At 41.5% G+C, this 13,353-nt stretch overlaps 2 gene segments (V, D, J or C); one reads left to right on the top strand and one right to left on the bottom strand.

The window, feature by feature from the left end:
* Positions 1–6,137: 6,137 nt before the first annotated feature.
* LOC307246403 (immunoglobulin kappa variable 4-1-like) lies at positions 6,138–6,628 on the top strand. The segment is given in 2 exons: positions 6,138–6,186; positions 6,294–6,628.
* Positions 6,629–7,535: 907 nt separating this feature from the next.
* Positions 7,536–8,375, bottom strand: LOC307246744 (Ig kappa-b4 chain C region-like). The segment is given in 2 exons: positions 8,287–8,375; positions 7,536–7,931 (listed from the first exon to the last, which is right to left on the bottom strand).
* Between the last annotated feature and the right edge of the window lie 4,978 nt (positions 8,376–13,353).

Raw genomic sequence — 13,353 nt, 5'->3', positions numbered from 1 at the left:
ACTGTCATTTTGAACTACTCTGTAGTTTTTATGTTATGATAATGTAGTTTCTTGATGACATTGATGTGTTGATGAAGAAGGAGTCTCCGCTGATGCTGACTTGATTATAATTATAAGTTTATTACAAGTAGGAACAGCATCAAACCAGATTTGCCAAAAAATGGAACAATATCAAAGTTCTCCTTATATCGACATCTTTGGAACTCTGACATGAAACTAGGACCGGGATACCAAGCCTTCCAGGATAATAGACTTGGCTGCAACCTCCAGTAACCATGAGGTGTGAAGAGGAGAGGTGTGAAAGCATCTGAACCTGAACAATGCAAGCAGAGCACCACGCCCTCCCCTCCACATGCAAAGGCCTCTAATGCTTCCCTGGGCTCCACACACCTCCACACAGAAGGCACCAAAGCAGTGCTTGAAGTGGAAAGAAATAAGTGCTGGTAATCGCCTTGTTGGGGGGTATAAGTCTGCTTTATAATAAAGAAATATAGAAAAGTAAAGGATCCTCTCACATGTATGTAGAATAGCTAATGCTGCATTCCATTGAAGTCGGAACTCTGAAAAATCCAACCTTGTACTTGAAAAATGTAAAGACTGTTCATGTTGAAATTTCAGCGCCCATCGCTCGCTCACAAGTTTCCCAAGATAACAAACCTGACATCACAGCAACATGGTGGCACGCATCGCTGACGGTGAACAACATTCCCTTTGAATATATTTTAAAACACGTCTACTGTCATTTTGAACTACTCTGTAGTTTTTATGTTATGATAATGTAGTTTCTTGATGACATTGATGTGTTGATGAAGAAGGAGTCTCCGCTGATGCTGACTTGATTATAATTATAAGTTTATTACAAGTAAGAACAGCATCAAACCAGATTTGCCATGGATGTCCGGGAGAGATGGGAGCCAGATATATTCTCTCTCGAGTGGAGCCAGAAAAATGGCTTTTATAGTTGTACAGAGATAACATAACACATCTGGTTCCAATCCATAGGTCTCAGCTCAGCCCCTGTCAGACATAAATCCAAACATTTCCACTTCTCTCCTCGCTGGGGCCTCCAACGTACACGGTCTAATGTTGCCATTCTCCGTATAACTTTCGAAACCACATATGTTAATAATATTACCACACTATAACTAATTTTTGGGAACTCAGTGACTTCTTCCCCCCAAACAGACACCTCAATAACATACAAGATTTAAATACTGGAACGGTTCGGGAAAATCAAACTCCCCAGCGGAAATGGATTGGAGTCGAGGCAATGTCAGACTGTAGATGGAAACGGAGTATAATGAGGTGACAATTCTGTGTGATATCAGGCAGGTCCGAAGCCATTTAGAGCTTTGTATATGAGTAAGAAGACTTCAAAATCCATTCTAAAGGAAACTGGGAGACATTGCAGTGGAACTAAAATTGGAGGGACCTGCCCTCCACACCACGAATGTAGTGATGTAGGGACACGGTGGCGCAGTGCATTGCACTGCTCCCTCACAGCAAGAAGGTCCCGCGTTCAATTCCCGCCTGGGGCGCTGTTGGCACCGTGCTTCGGCGGGTTATCTTACCCCGGGCGCGTCCACGTATGCTGCCCACTGCTCCTGGCTGTGGCCCCGGAGGAAGGACAAGCCAGGATGGGTTAAATGCAGAGGAACCATTTCACCAGCCACCATCCAAAGCATGTGTTGTTGTGTGACAAAGACTGTTTCTAGTGATGCGTCAGGGCCCTTTCACAATGATGCTGTGTTCAAACGCAATGTAAATCTCACACATGTTTGTGTCAAAATATGTTAAGTTCCAAACAAAAATACAATGAATTGCACTTGTACATTTTTAATAGAAAAAAAATATATTTTCCTCAAAATCTTTATACTGTATTTTGCGTATTTTGAGTTGGCGTCCACTTGCAGTACCCGCACAGACCACCAGATGACGGTGTCCAACAGGTTGAGAATGTCTGCACTAAGGGCTTCACTGTGTTTCAATATCCAGTATATACTGTATACTGTATAAAAATACATTTTAGGGAGAGAGAACCTCACCACAGACTTATCTTCTCAACTGCGTCTCAATTTTTGTATTACTTCAATAACGCCAGAGCTATAGTACAATGTGCCATATTGTGGGAAAGGCCATAACTCCTTATAATTCCATAACTCATGAGAATAACATAACTCATTATAATTCCACATTCATTATAATTCCATAACTCTGTATAAATTTCAGGACTTCTTATAATTCCATAACTCATTATAATTTGATAACTCATTATATTTCCGTAACTCTGTATAATTCCAGGACTCCTTATAATTCCATAACTCCTTCATTAAAAACTATTATTGCAAACATTTTGTTTACTGTTTGAGGCTGTTTATCTTTATATCAGGTTTATCGTACATCACCATTTCTATGTTATTTTCATCTGTCTCCGTCACCCTGTATTTCAACGTGTTGTTAAGGATGTTAGATTTTTTTATAGCTTTTTTTTCTCCATTTTATCTTTTAGTTTTGATTTTTTATTTTATTTTTTGGTTGTATAAATATATATATATGTTATAGTTTTATTGTTTATCTTTAGGTTTAGTGTATACTGCTATATTAAAAGTGTGTACAATTAAGTCTTTATCATATATTTTCCAATGTTTCCATATATTGCTGTTTTATTTTTAATATTTTAATTGTTTTGCTTTATTATGATTTTGCTGCTGACCTGTTGGGATAATGTACTTTCCCTCCGGGATGAATAAAGTCTCTATCTATCTATGATCTATGTTCTATAAGATGTCATTGGGTGAACACTCCAAGTGCTAAAAGTCACCACCGCACCAGTGTGCACACCTGGCTGGGATGGAAACCACAGAGTATCCACCTGGGAGAAGGCCACTTCTGGGCTTGAAAGTCATATTTGCATATTCAGGGTTGAATAACTGGGCTCGGCCCAGAATAGTCTCCTGTGTCTTCCAGCAGATGTTCACGTCCCCACGGTGACTCATATCTTCATTTTTATACACTTTACCCTCCTCTCCAAACCATATCATGAAAAGTAATATGAATATTGGCAGCTCCGCTCCATCATTTACACTTCCACGCTGAAAGTCTTGTCTATTAAAACTTGACAATTCCTGGAGAAAATGTGTAAAGTGTCCCTGTGTGGCCGTTAGTGTGTCTATTTATTATGTGTATTAGTATTATTTTTATTATCAGAAGTCAATTACTATCAGATAATATATGTTTTAATATCTTTTTTTTATCAGATTGTTAAATAGTATTTTATTATTATCCATTTTATATAATTACATATTACATTATTTTCAGATTACATTAGATTCAAGATTCAAGATTCAAGAGGTTTATTCGTCACATATATATACATACTTTCATACATGTACATACTTTCATACATATATGGAGTAAAATGTAATGTAACGCACCCGGTGAAACACACAATATGTCCTAGGAAAATTTCTTTCTACTAGACCAACTAACTGATTCCTAAAACGTAATAGAGTAAGTCGAATACTTATAGAATAAAATAAAAATATATAGAATAAAATAAAATAAAATAAAATAAAATAAAATAAAATGGAATAGATAAAGGGAATAGGCTTATGTATATGGGATAGGCAATTATGTATATATTCAGATATGTGCATTAAAGTGGCATGTGAATAAAGTGAGGTAGTGTTTGTGGGATAATACAGCACAGTATACAACAGTACGGCTCAGCAATACGGTATCACCGAACAACCCTGAACAGTGACACCGTATGCGGTACAATATGCTACATACAGTACCGAAGGTAGTGGAGCCTGTGTGTGTGGCTCAGTGAGGACCCTTGGTGAGGTCAGCATTGACAGTTCTTATGGCGTGCGGGAAAAAACTCGTCTCTGTTCTCGCTGTGTGGCTGCGGAGGCGCTTGCCTGACCGCAGCAGCTGGAACAGTCCGTTGTTGGGGTGGTGAGGATCCTTCATGATCCGGCTCTGCTACTACACCTCCTGGTGTATAAGTCCTGCAGGGAGGTGAGGGTAGTTCCAGTGGTACGTTCAGCTGAACGCACCACCCTCTGCAGGGCCCGCCTGTCCTGAGCAGTACAGTTCCCAAAGCAGGCAGTGATGTTGCCTGTCAGGATGCTCTCCACTGCTCCACAGTAGAAGGACTTGAGGATCCTCACAGAGACCCGGAATTTCCTCAGCTGCCTGAGGTGGTAAAGACGCTGCCTCGCCTTTCTCACCAGTGTCTGCCAATTATTTCAGGTTATATGATTTGATGTAATATAATGTTATTATTATATGATAAGATTTATTTTACTAATAATAATGACATAGAGTATATTCATCCCTCTGGAGGAAATGAGTTCTCTGCATTTCCCCATCCTAGTATCTGACATATCGAGGGGCAGTGGTCTGCCACCCTCGTAGCCACGCCCAGGGAGCAGTTGGGGGTTAAGTGTCTTGCTCAAGGACACTTCAGCACCCTACCTGCTCTACCGCCTGAGCCACTGCCCCCTGACTGTCCTACTATCAGACAAGTGTCTGTCTGTCAGTCCATTTGGCCCCTCCCCCCTGTGTGCTTCTAGAAATAGGAAGTGCCACGCCCTCAGCAGCACCTGTGCGGAGCCACCATGACAAAGGGGATTTTCTCAGAAAGCGTCAGTCCAATCCTCCCACAAAGTGGTAGCCTGCGAGTGGAGACCGAGCAGCTCCATTTGATGTCTTTCACGTCCACGTGGCTCAATTACTCTGGGAGGAGTAGTGTGGCAAAAAAGGCTAAAAGTTTCATATTAATAGGATGTAGTAGAACAACAAGAAGCGTTCACTCACACACTTCTTGATGTGTTTTTAATGTAAATATCTAAGTGTCCCTCATAGTGTTTTGACCACACCTCATAAAGTTTTGAGTATGTATTCATCAAGTTCCTGTTTCCTGTTTAGGGGCCTGAAAGAGGCTGAATTTAGAATTAAAGGATTATAGTTTTCGCCATTTTTTCAACCCAGTATCTAAAATGTTGGTTCCTCTGATTTATTTATAACTGTTCATAGAAACAACCTTGCTGAACGCTGTACTGTGGAGGAACTTACCACTCTGCTGCAGCTTCTCAATGGGCTTGACTGCAGTGCAATGGCTCAAATGTTGAAGACTTCCATTAATCTTCTTTTTGAAAACAGGAAACTGGCAATAGAGCCCCACGTCTCTTTGTTTATTTTCATTTTGTTACACGTTTTGAAAACATTACAATGTTGGCTACAGAAGGTTGTAACGTAACTTCCTGTTTCCAGTCTCTTGGGCTCCATTAACCTGCCATTAAAACACAATGTGTATCTGGATGTTTTATCTGGATAAGGAATACACATGTTCATACAATCCCTACACATTTTCTGTAACATTGGTGAGAAAGGAACTTGGTGAAGCGGTACTTCTTTGAAATGTGGATCTTCTGGTGTCTGGGTAACTTGAATTTGGCTTTGCAGAGAGCCTCCACCACATGCTCCTTGTTCTGGAGAAATTAGTTGAAAACGTCCCCTAACTCCAGTTTACTCCGCCTAACTCTGCCTTATTCCACCTAGCTCTGGCTTACTGTGTTTGTAATGGAAAAGTTTCGACTCGTTGGATGAACGATCCGCTCATTGTCCAGAAAACGTATCTGGACACAGATCCACCTTCATGCAGGTGTCACAGGGGCCTTGCCTTGGCCTGGATGGAGCCAAAACAGCTGATTTGAGGGTGGACAGACCAGTTAATAACCCTTTTTATGGCAAAGCAATGTAAGACCTTCTGACACTAATGTGAGTTTCCTGCTTTTAAAAAGACGTGGGTGGAAAAACGACAAACCGATCTTTTAAATTATGTTTTAAATATTGAATAATAATAATATTGTCTGGAAGCAAAAGTTGAAATGTTCTTTTAATCGTCTGATAAAACAATCACCAACATTTGACATTTCACACGTCGAACCTGAAAAAGTTCCAAATTGTGCAGTTTGCAGTTTTCTTCCTCACAGCCACCGCCTCAGAGGAGCAGTCAAAACACGTTGATTTGCATGTGAACGCCTCGCTGCCCCCCGAGGCCTTTAAATAAGAGCCGGTGACTCTGAATCCCGGTTCTAGACGGAATCGACCCATCGAGCTGAGCAGCCATGAGCTTCACGTCCATCGTCTGCTTGGTGCTGTCCCTCTGGCTCCACGGTAAGAGCAAAACAAATCTGACTCTGAAGCCCATGAATTGAATCTTTCAATGAAGTGTAACAACACAATGGGTCTTATGGCTCTTTTTTGGATCCATTTCCTTGCAGGGTCTTATGGGCAGTTCGTGTTGACCCAGACGCCGAAGAGCAAGTTTGTATCTCCGGGTGAGTCGGTCAGCATCAGGTGTCAGGTCAGCAGTGACGTATACCGAGATTCAAACGGAGATCATCTGCACTGGTACCTCCAGACCCCCGGGGAGCCCCCAAAACTCCTGGTATATATCACAACAAAACTTCATTCCGGCGTCCCGACTCGATTCAGCGGGAGCGGATCCGGGAAGGATTTCACGCTGACCATCAACGACGTCCAGCCAGAAGATTCTGGAGATATCTACTGCCAGAGTCTCCACTACCCCCAGAGCGTCTGGACATGGACACGGTGATACAGGCTCGTACAAAAACCTCCCCTGGCGTCACACACCAGCGCTCACATTCAGGGATTTAACGACACAGCGGATAAGAAACCAAGGTATTTCATTTATTTTGGAATTATTGATCAATAATATTTATTTAGTTCTTTATTGTGAAAATCTTTGTTTTATTCAGGCATTGAGCTGTTTTTTTAAAGTGAGATATTATGTTGTTGTTCAGCACAAACCTCAATGCCTTCGGTATTTAAGAGTCACTTGTAATAAATAAAAATAATCCTTCTTCTTATTATTATTAAATACATGAATAGTTTTTTACAAAATAAAATAGTAAAATATATATTTCTTAAGATTTCGTTAAATTATATTTAACGAAAATGTTTCTCAAATGCTCCTGTTTTTGTAAGCAAAGGCCTCACGACTTAATATTCTAAATATTCAGGGTTTTCATCCATTATTTAAACTTTTACAATATTTAGACATTTTATGTCTAAATAAATTAAAACACATTTAAAGTGTTTTTTTATATTATTTAAAAGTATGAATAACAAGGCGGTGTGTGCAGCCGGGCATCATGGTCAAATAAGCCCCTTCAGAGTGACATCTCCTCACTTAGCACTAAACTATTTACTGATATTCAGCTTCAACTGGACATATCTGCATTCATTCCTTCAAGTCCTCCATCACCACCAGCCGGCCTTAGCATTAGCATGTGGGCGGAGCGAGACGAGGGAAAAGGTCAAACCAAGCGGTCGTTATTCAGAAATAACCCACAACCGACCTGGCTGCTCTGGACCAATCAGAAGGGAGTATTCCACAGAGCCACCTGTAATATCACCAAATAAAACCAGTTGAATTCAAGGAGGAGATCTTTATTGTCTTTATTGTCTGAAATCTAGTGGGTTAGGGCTCGGCCTATGTAGGGATCAATACACAAGTGGAAGTAGTCGCCATAGCAACGGGTGGTGGTGGTCTCAGCAGTCTTGGCGGCTGAGGCTCTGGGTGACGGGGGTCTGGGAGCCCCGCTGGGCCCGGCAGGTCACCCGCTCCGCCGCCGCCCACTCCCGGTCGCTGAGGGTCAGGGTGCTGGTCCAGCGGTACAGGTTGCCCTCGCCCCCCTGCGGTGTCCCGGGGGTCGCGGCGCTGGAAGCTCCGCCCAACGCGGTGGTGGTGCCGCTGCTGTCGTCCAGCGTCCAGCTCAGCTTCCAGTCGGAGGGGAAGCCGGCGTCCGCCAGGCAGGTCAGCGTGGCGGACCCCGCCACTGAGGCCAGCTTCTCTGAGGAGGGGGGCAGGACGGTCAGGGTGGGCGGGCGTTCACCTGGAAACACAGAGAAAGACAGGATGGAGGGAGGGATGGATAAATGAAATTGCAGCAAAATAGGCAATAATAATAAGAATAAAGTTATAAGAATAAAAATTAGACAAAATAAAAGGAGAATATGCAATAAATCTAAAAATAGCAGCAAATATGGCAGCACACAATAAAGATAAATATGAAGTAGTCTAATATTAACCAACCTAGAGTTCATCCATCATGTCATTTTTGTGTATTTGGTCTGAGCTAAAGTTATCATTAAAAAATCTATGGATACATTTAAAATTTTTAAATAAATATGTAATAAAACAATAATAAGAAAAAAAAGACTAAATTCCAGCATTTAAAGGGAACTTACTTCCGACGTCCAGTCGGGTGCCGCTGCCGAACGTCCCACAGTGAAACATCCTCATTCAGCAGCTGCACAAAAACCTCATCACACTCATTCAAACACATTTTAAAGATGAGAACAAACACTGTGCATCCTCCCGTACAGCTCTACTTGTATAGATGCATGTACAGATGTAGATGGACAGCTGCTACACTTTGATTTCATGAAATATTTAGTGAAAATACAGTCGTGTGTGAGTGACCAGAGACATGTTCATAAAGTGCTGTGTTCAAAAAGAGGAACAAAATTATAAAAAATAAAAAATCGGTTTTGTTTCATTTCCGCTTTATGACGTTGTGTTTTCATTGATTGGATCTTTATATCCCTCCTTAAATAACTATTTTACCCTGTTTTATAAGTTGCTATGGAAAGAAAATGTGCCATGTATTATTGCCATGTGAATTATTAGGAAAACAGTATGAGCTTTGAGATTTAGCTCAGAATTCTGAGAATTATTTTTTAAATAATCAGAGTTCTGAGAGCAATTTTGAAATTAATCTTCGAATTCATCTCAGATATCAATTGATCTTAATAATCATTTGGACTTCATTCTAAGAATTCTCAGACAAACTAAAGAAAAATTCACATAAGAAAATAAATCCGAACTGTGTTGCCATCTTTTGGTCGTTGGTAGTAATACACCCAGAGTTCCCAGGCCTGACAAGTTACCGTAGCTCACCTGCTTGAGAATAAATTATCATAAACTCAGGTGATCATGCTCATAATACTGTGTTAAATGTTTATGACTTAGTGAAAATCTTATATGACTTAGTGAAATGCTTATATGACTGTATGAAATTCTCATATGCTTATATTTATTATTTATACTTATATATATTCTCACTTGCACAATTTTCTATTTTTGACAGAATGTGAATTGTTGATAAACAGGTTTATTGTAATGTTTTCAGGTCTAATGAATATTACCTATCTATCCATCCAGTCATCTAAATCTATTCTGCCCCATGTGGAGGGGTGATACAGCACAGGCGTTACACAGGGGAGTGCAGCCTTCCTGCTGGAGGGGAAGCAGAGAGCCTGACGAAGGCTGACGCAAGTAAACTGTTATTATGCAATGAGATATAATATACTGTATAATAATAATAATTAAATAATACAGCTGCAGGCAGCAATGCATGGGGTCCAGATTAGTTGCAGCAATTGCACCAATAAGAAAAAGCTAAAAAAAAAAAGTTAATTTTATCGCAATTAAACGATAAAAAACGTAAATAAATGACAACTAACGTACTACTACAAAACGTAAACTGGAAACGCCCCATTAACCACAAATAATGTGTTCACTGACTCAAACTCTGTGAACTTTTCATAGCTTCACCGGGGCTCGCGGGGGGGGACACAAATTACAATTTCTGAGTTCCCATGGAACGCAGCATCAGTTCCTGCTGTCTCTTGTCTCAGCCTGATACAAACTTAGAGAGCTTTCTTAACCTATTATTATTATTTGGACAGGAGCAAATCCTGGGCGTAGCAACCAGTACACACCAATGGAGTTTAGAGCGCACCGCCTCCTATGAAAGCCCCTTCAGTGCCACACCCTGCACATACTGTATATAGCAAATAGGATGATGATGTCACAAAGCGCTCTGCTCCTCTACTTCTGGTGCCTCGGCTCTGCCAGTTCCAGTTCCTTCCTACTGGAATGTTTTTTTTTTTAATAACTACTCTATCTACAGGTATTGTGTGATGTTCATCAAACTTGGATCACAGCAGGTCTGTATAGCCCCGAATACAATTCTTTAGTATCGTGTCTGTGGGTTTCACGGTTTCTGAGCACCAGGCATTTACGGCCGGATAAAGACTAGAATAATAATAATAATAAAATTAAAGCTGCAAGCAGCGGGTCCTCGAAGTGCAAGTGTCGGAGGGACCCAATAAATCGGCTAGGAGGAGTTTGCGAAAGTACAGAGCATGAGAATGACCAAAAAACTACGAGAAAAAAAGGCACGTAAACAGTGCCTTTTTTCGAACATGAAATTCAAAAGTTATTAGAAATTCACATTTCTAATAACTTTTAATCATGAAGGTGTCTTGTAGACACTCAGAAAGTTTGAAGTTGATCCAATAAATGGCTGACTTCCTTTTGGGTTTAGGTCATGGCAAGTCAATATATTTTTTTTAGTCTAGTGATGTTACATATACCGAATTTTGTGAGTTTTGTGTAAAAAAGTGAATAGGTTTGGTTTTTTGAAATTTTTAATAAGGAGCGTGGTCGGCAATTTTTGCCACACCCATGCACGGGACCCATAGAATATCAAATAACTTACCGATGTTACTGATGTGGGTGCAAAGTTTTGTGAGTTTTCGAGTATCTTAAGGCCACCCAAAAAGCCAACACAAAAAGTATTTACAGAACAGATACAGTATTTTTTCTTTTTGATGCTTTATATAGATTCATATTTTTTTAAATTACTTGTATTTTCTGCGGTGTGGTTTAAAGAGCCACACCTGTCTTGGGTCTAGGTAATTGGGCCCGGCATCAGGGTGGCTGTAGGCCTGTTGCTGGTCAGAGCAATCAACGAGCAACAGGTAAATCACCCATCCCCACACACACACACACACACACACACACACACACACACACACACACACACACACACACACACACACACACACAGCAGAGCCTCTGTCATGACGTGGGTCCATCTGCTCCCGGCTTGTTACATCCGTCCACTCTCTACAGTAAACTACTGTGTTTACAACATCTCTGCCTGTGTCTGTGTCCGAGGGCCCGACAACACCACATTTTCATTCTTTCATTCTTGTACTATGCCCAGCACAGTCTTGGGAGTTTGCCAAAAAGCATTTCACTCCAGGTTGAATGCACAACGCAATATGTATGTGACAAATGAATCTTCTGAATTTGAATGTTCCTGTACTTCAGGACACTACTTTTAACCCTTTAAGTACATTTGACAGCAAGTACTCGTGTACTTCGACCGTTTTACCAGAATGGTTTTGTGTCAAAGTGTGTACTTTCACTGGAGGAATTCCACGTCTGAGAAGTTTTTCTACCACTGAGGCAGCTGGTTGGTAGCACACATGCGCACACACACACACACACACACACGCAAACACACACTTACATGCTCACACATGCACACGCACACACACACACGCTCACTGACACACACACGCACACACACACACATGCTCACACACACGCAAACACACACACACGCACACACACACACCCTATCATATGACATCATCAGTCGTGTTGGGTTGTTTAGGATCGATCCCATTCTTATATAATTGTGCCCAATATTAATCCCACCGACAAATGAATCTCAACACTTGTGGATGTCGAGAGCAAATGTGAATTGAGTCAAAAAGAAGAGGAGGAGCAGTCAAGTCAACAAGAGGGTTCCAGGGGAAAACAAAATGGAGGACTATTTCCACCCCCCAAACCAATGACCCAGTGAGGCCGGAGCCTCCGTGCGACCCGCCCTCCCCTGATACGCTGCTGGAACCGGCGACCGCCCCCGGATCCTCCCCGGTCCCGACCGCCCCAGCCCGACGCCAACACATCACAAAGTTATGAAATATCAACATCAACAGAAGAAAAAGGCGGAAAAGCTGAGCGGACGGTCGCTCTGTTCCCTCTGCCTTGCCGTCGCCCATCGTTCCAACCTCTTCAAGCTCGGATCTAACAAGGATCTTCCATCCAGGTTGTGAATAAAACAAGCATTGCTTAAAGAGATTTGATTTTACTGCCTTCATTTTCTATTAAATTATAAATTGATATTATGGTCTGCATTATTACCATTAATTACATATATTTGTTTTATATTATAATATTTACCAGATGTCATCAAATCACGTTGAATATCTTGTCTTATTGAGTGCAGAGTCATGTTTGTTATGTCAAAATTATGTTGCGATGATTCTTTAGTGTTTTATGTTTTTGTCTTAATAGAATTGAATTTGACAGATGGAATTTTCTCCAATTAAACAAAAACAAAACTGACGTCATTGTTTTTGGAGCCGAGGAAGAAGGACTAAAAGTCGGCGCTCGGCTTCAACGGGTGATGTTAAAAATCACAAACCAAGACAGACAACTTGGTGTCGTTATGGACTCGGCCCTAAATTTCAACAGCCACATCAAAACAAGTACAAAGTCAGTCTACTTCCCCCTTAAGAACATATGAAGTATTCAAGGACTTCCTCCTCAGTGGAATTTGTAAAGAGGTGTCCATGCGTTCATCTTCAGTGGACCAGACGACTGTAACGCTGCCTTTACAGCTCTCCCTAAAACATGGATCAGACAGCTGATTGAGAACGCTGCTGCTCCGCTCCTCACTAAGAGCGACCACGTGGGTCACATCACTCCAGTTGTCACGTCTTCACATCGGCTTCCTGAACGTCCAGCAACTGATTTCAAAACACATTTGTGATCTCCTGCCGCGCGATGAAGCGTCCAGAGCGCTCAGGTCGTCTGGGGCAGCTCTGCTTTCTGTCTCCAGAGTCAACACTAAACACGGAGCAGCAGCGTTGGCTTGTCATGCTCCACATATCTGGAACAAAGTCCCAGGAAACTGCAGCTCTGCTGCAACTCTCACCTCGTTTAAATCAAGGCTGAGGTCTCCTTCGTTTGCCCTTTACTCAACCGGATGTTCATTTCTTGCACTGCACCGACACTTTGACTTGATTTTATACATTCTATGTATTCTATTTCTTTACTTTTTGCATTCAATGTATTCTTATTTTTAAATTGATACGTTCGATGTATTCTATTTTTTATTACTTGATGCATTCTATGTATGCAATTTATTTGCTTTTTAAATTCTATGTCCTTTTATACTGTTTCTTATACGTGACGTGACGTGACGTCAGCTAGCGTTTTGGAGCGAGCGTCTGCAGTGCGCACGCGCGTAGGGGAGTGGCACCGTTACGCACGGTGCAGTCAGCTGCTGGAAACAAGCGTAATCACATTGTTTTAATTGTGCTGACAGCCGGGATGGTTTGGGGACATGTTGGTGCTTGACCGTAAATGACTCGCTGGGGGCCCATTTG

This window comes from Zeus faber (genome assembly GCF_960531495.2).
Source record: "Zeus faber genome assembly, chromosome: 21".
NCBI lineage: Eukaryota > Metazoa > Chordata > Actinopteri > Zeiformes > Zeidae > Zeus > Zeus faber.
Note: the sequence above shows the minus strand (reverse complement) of the source record. Positions and strands in the feature narration are given on the sequence as shown.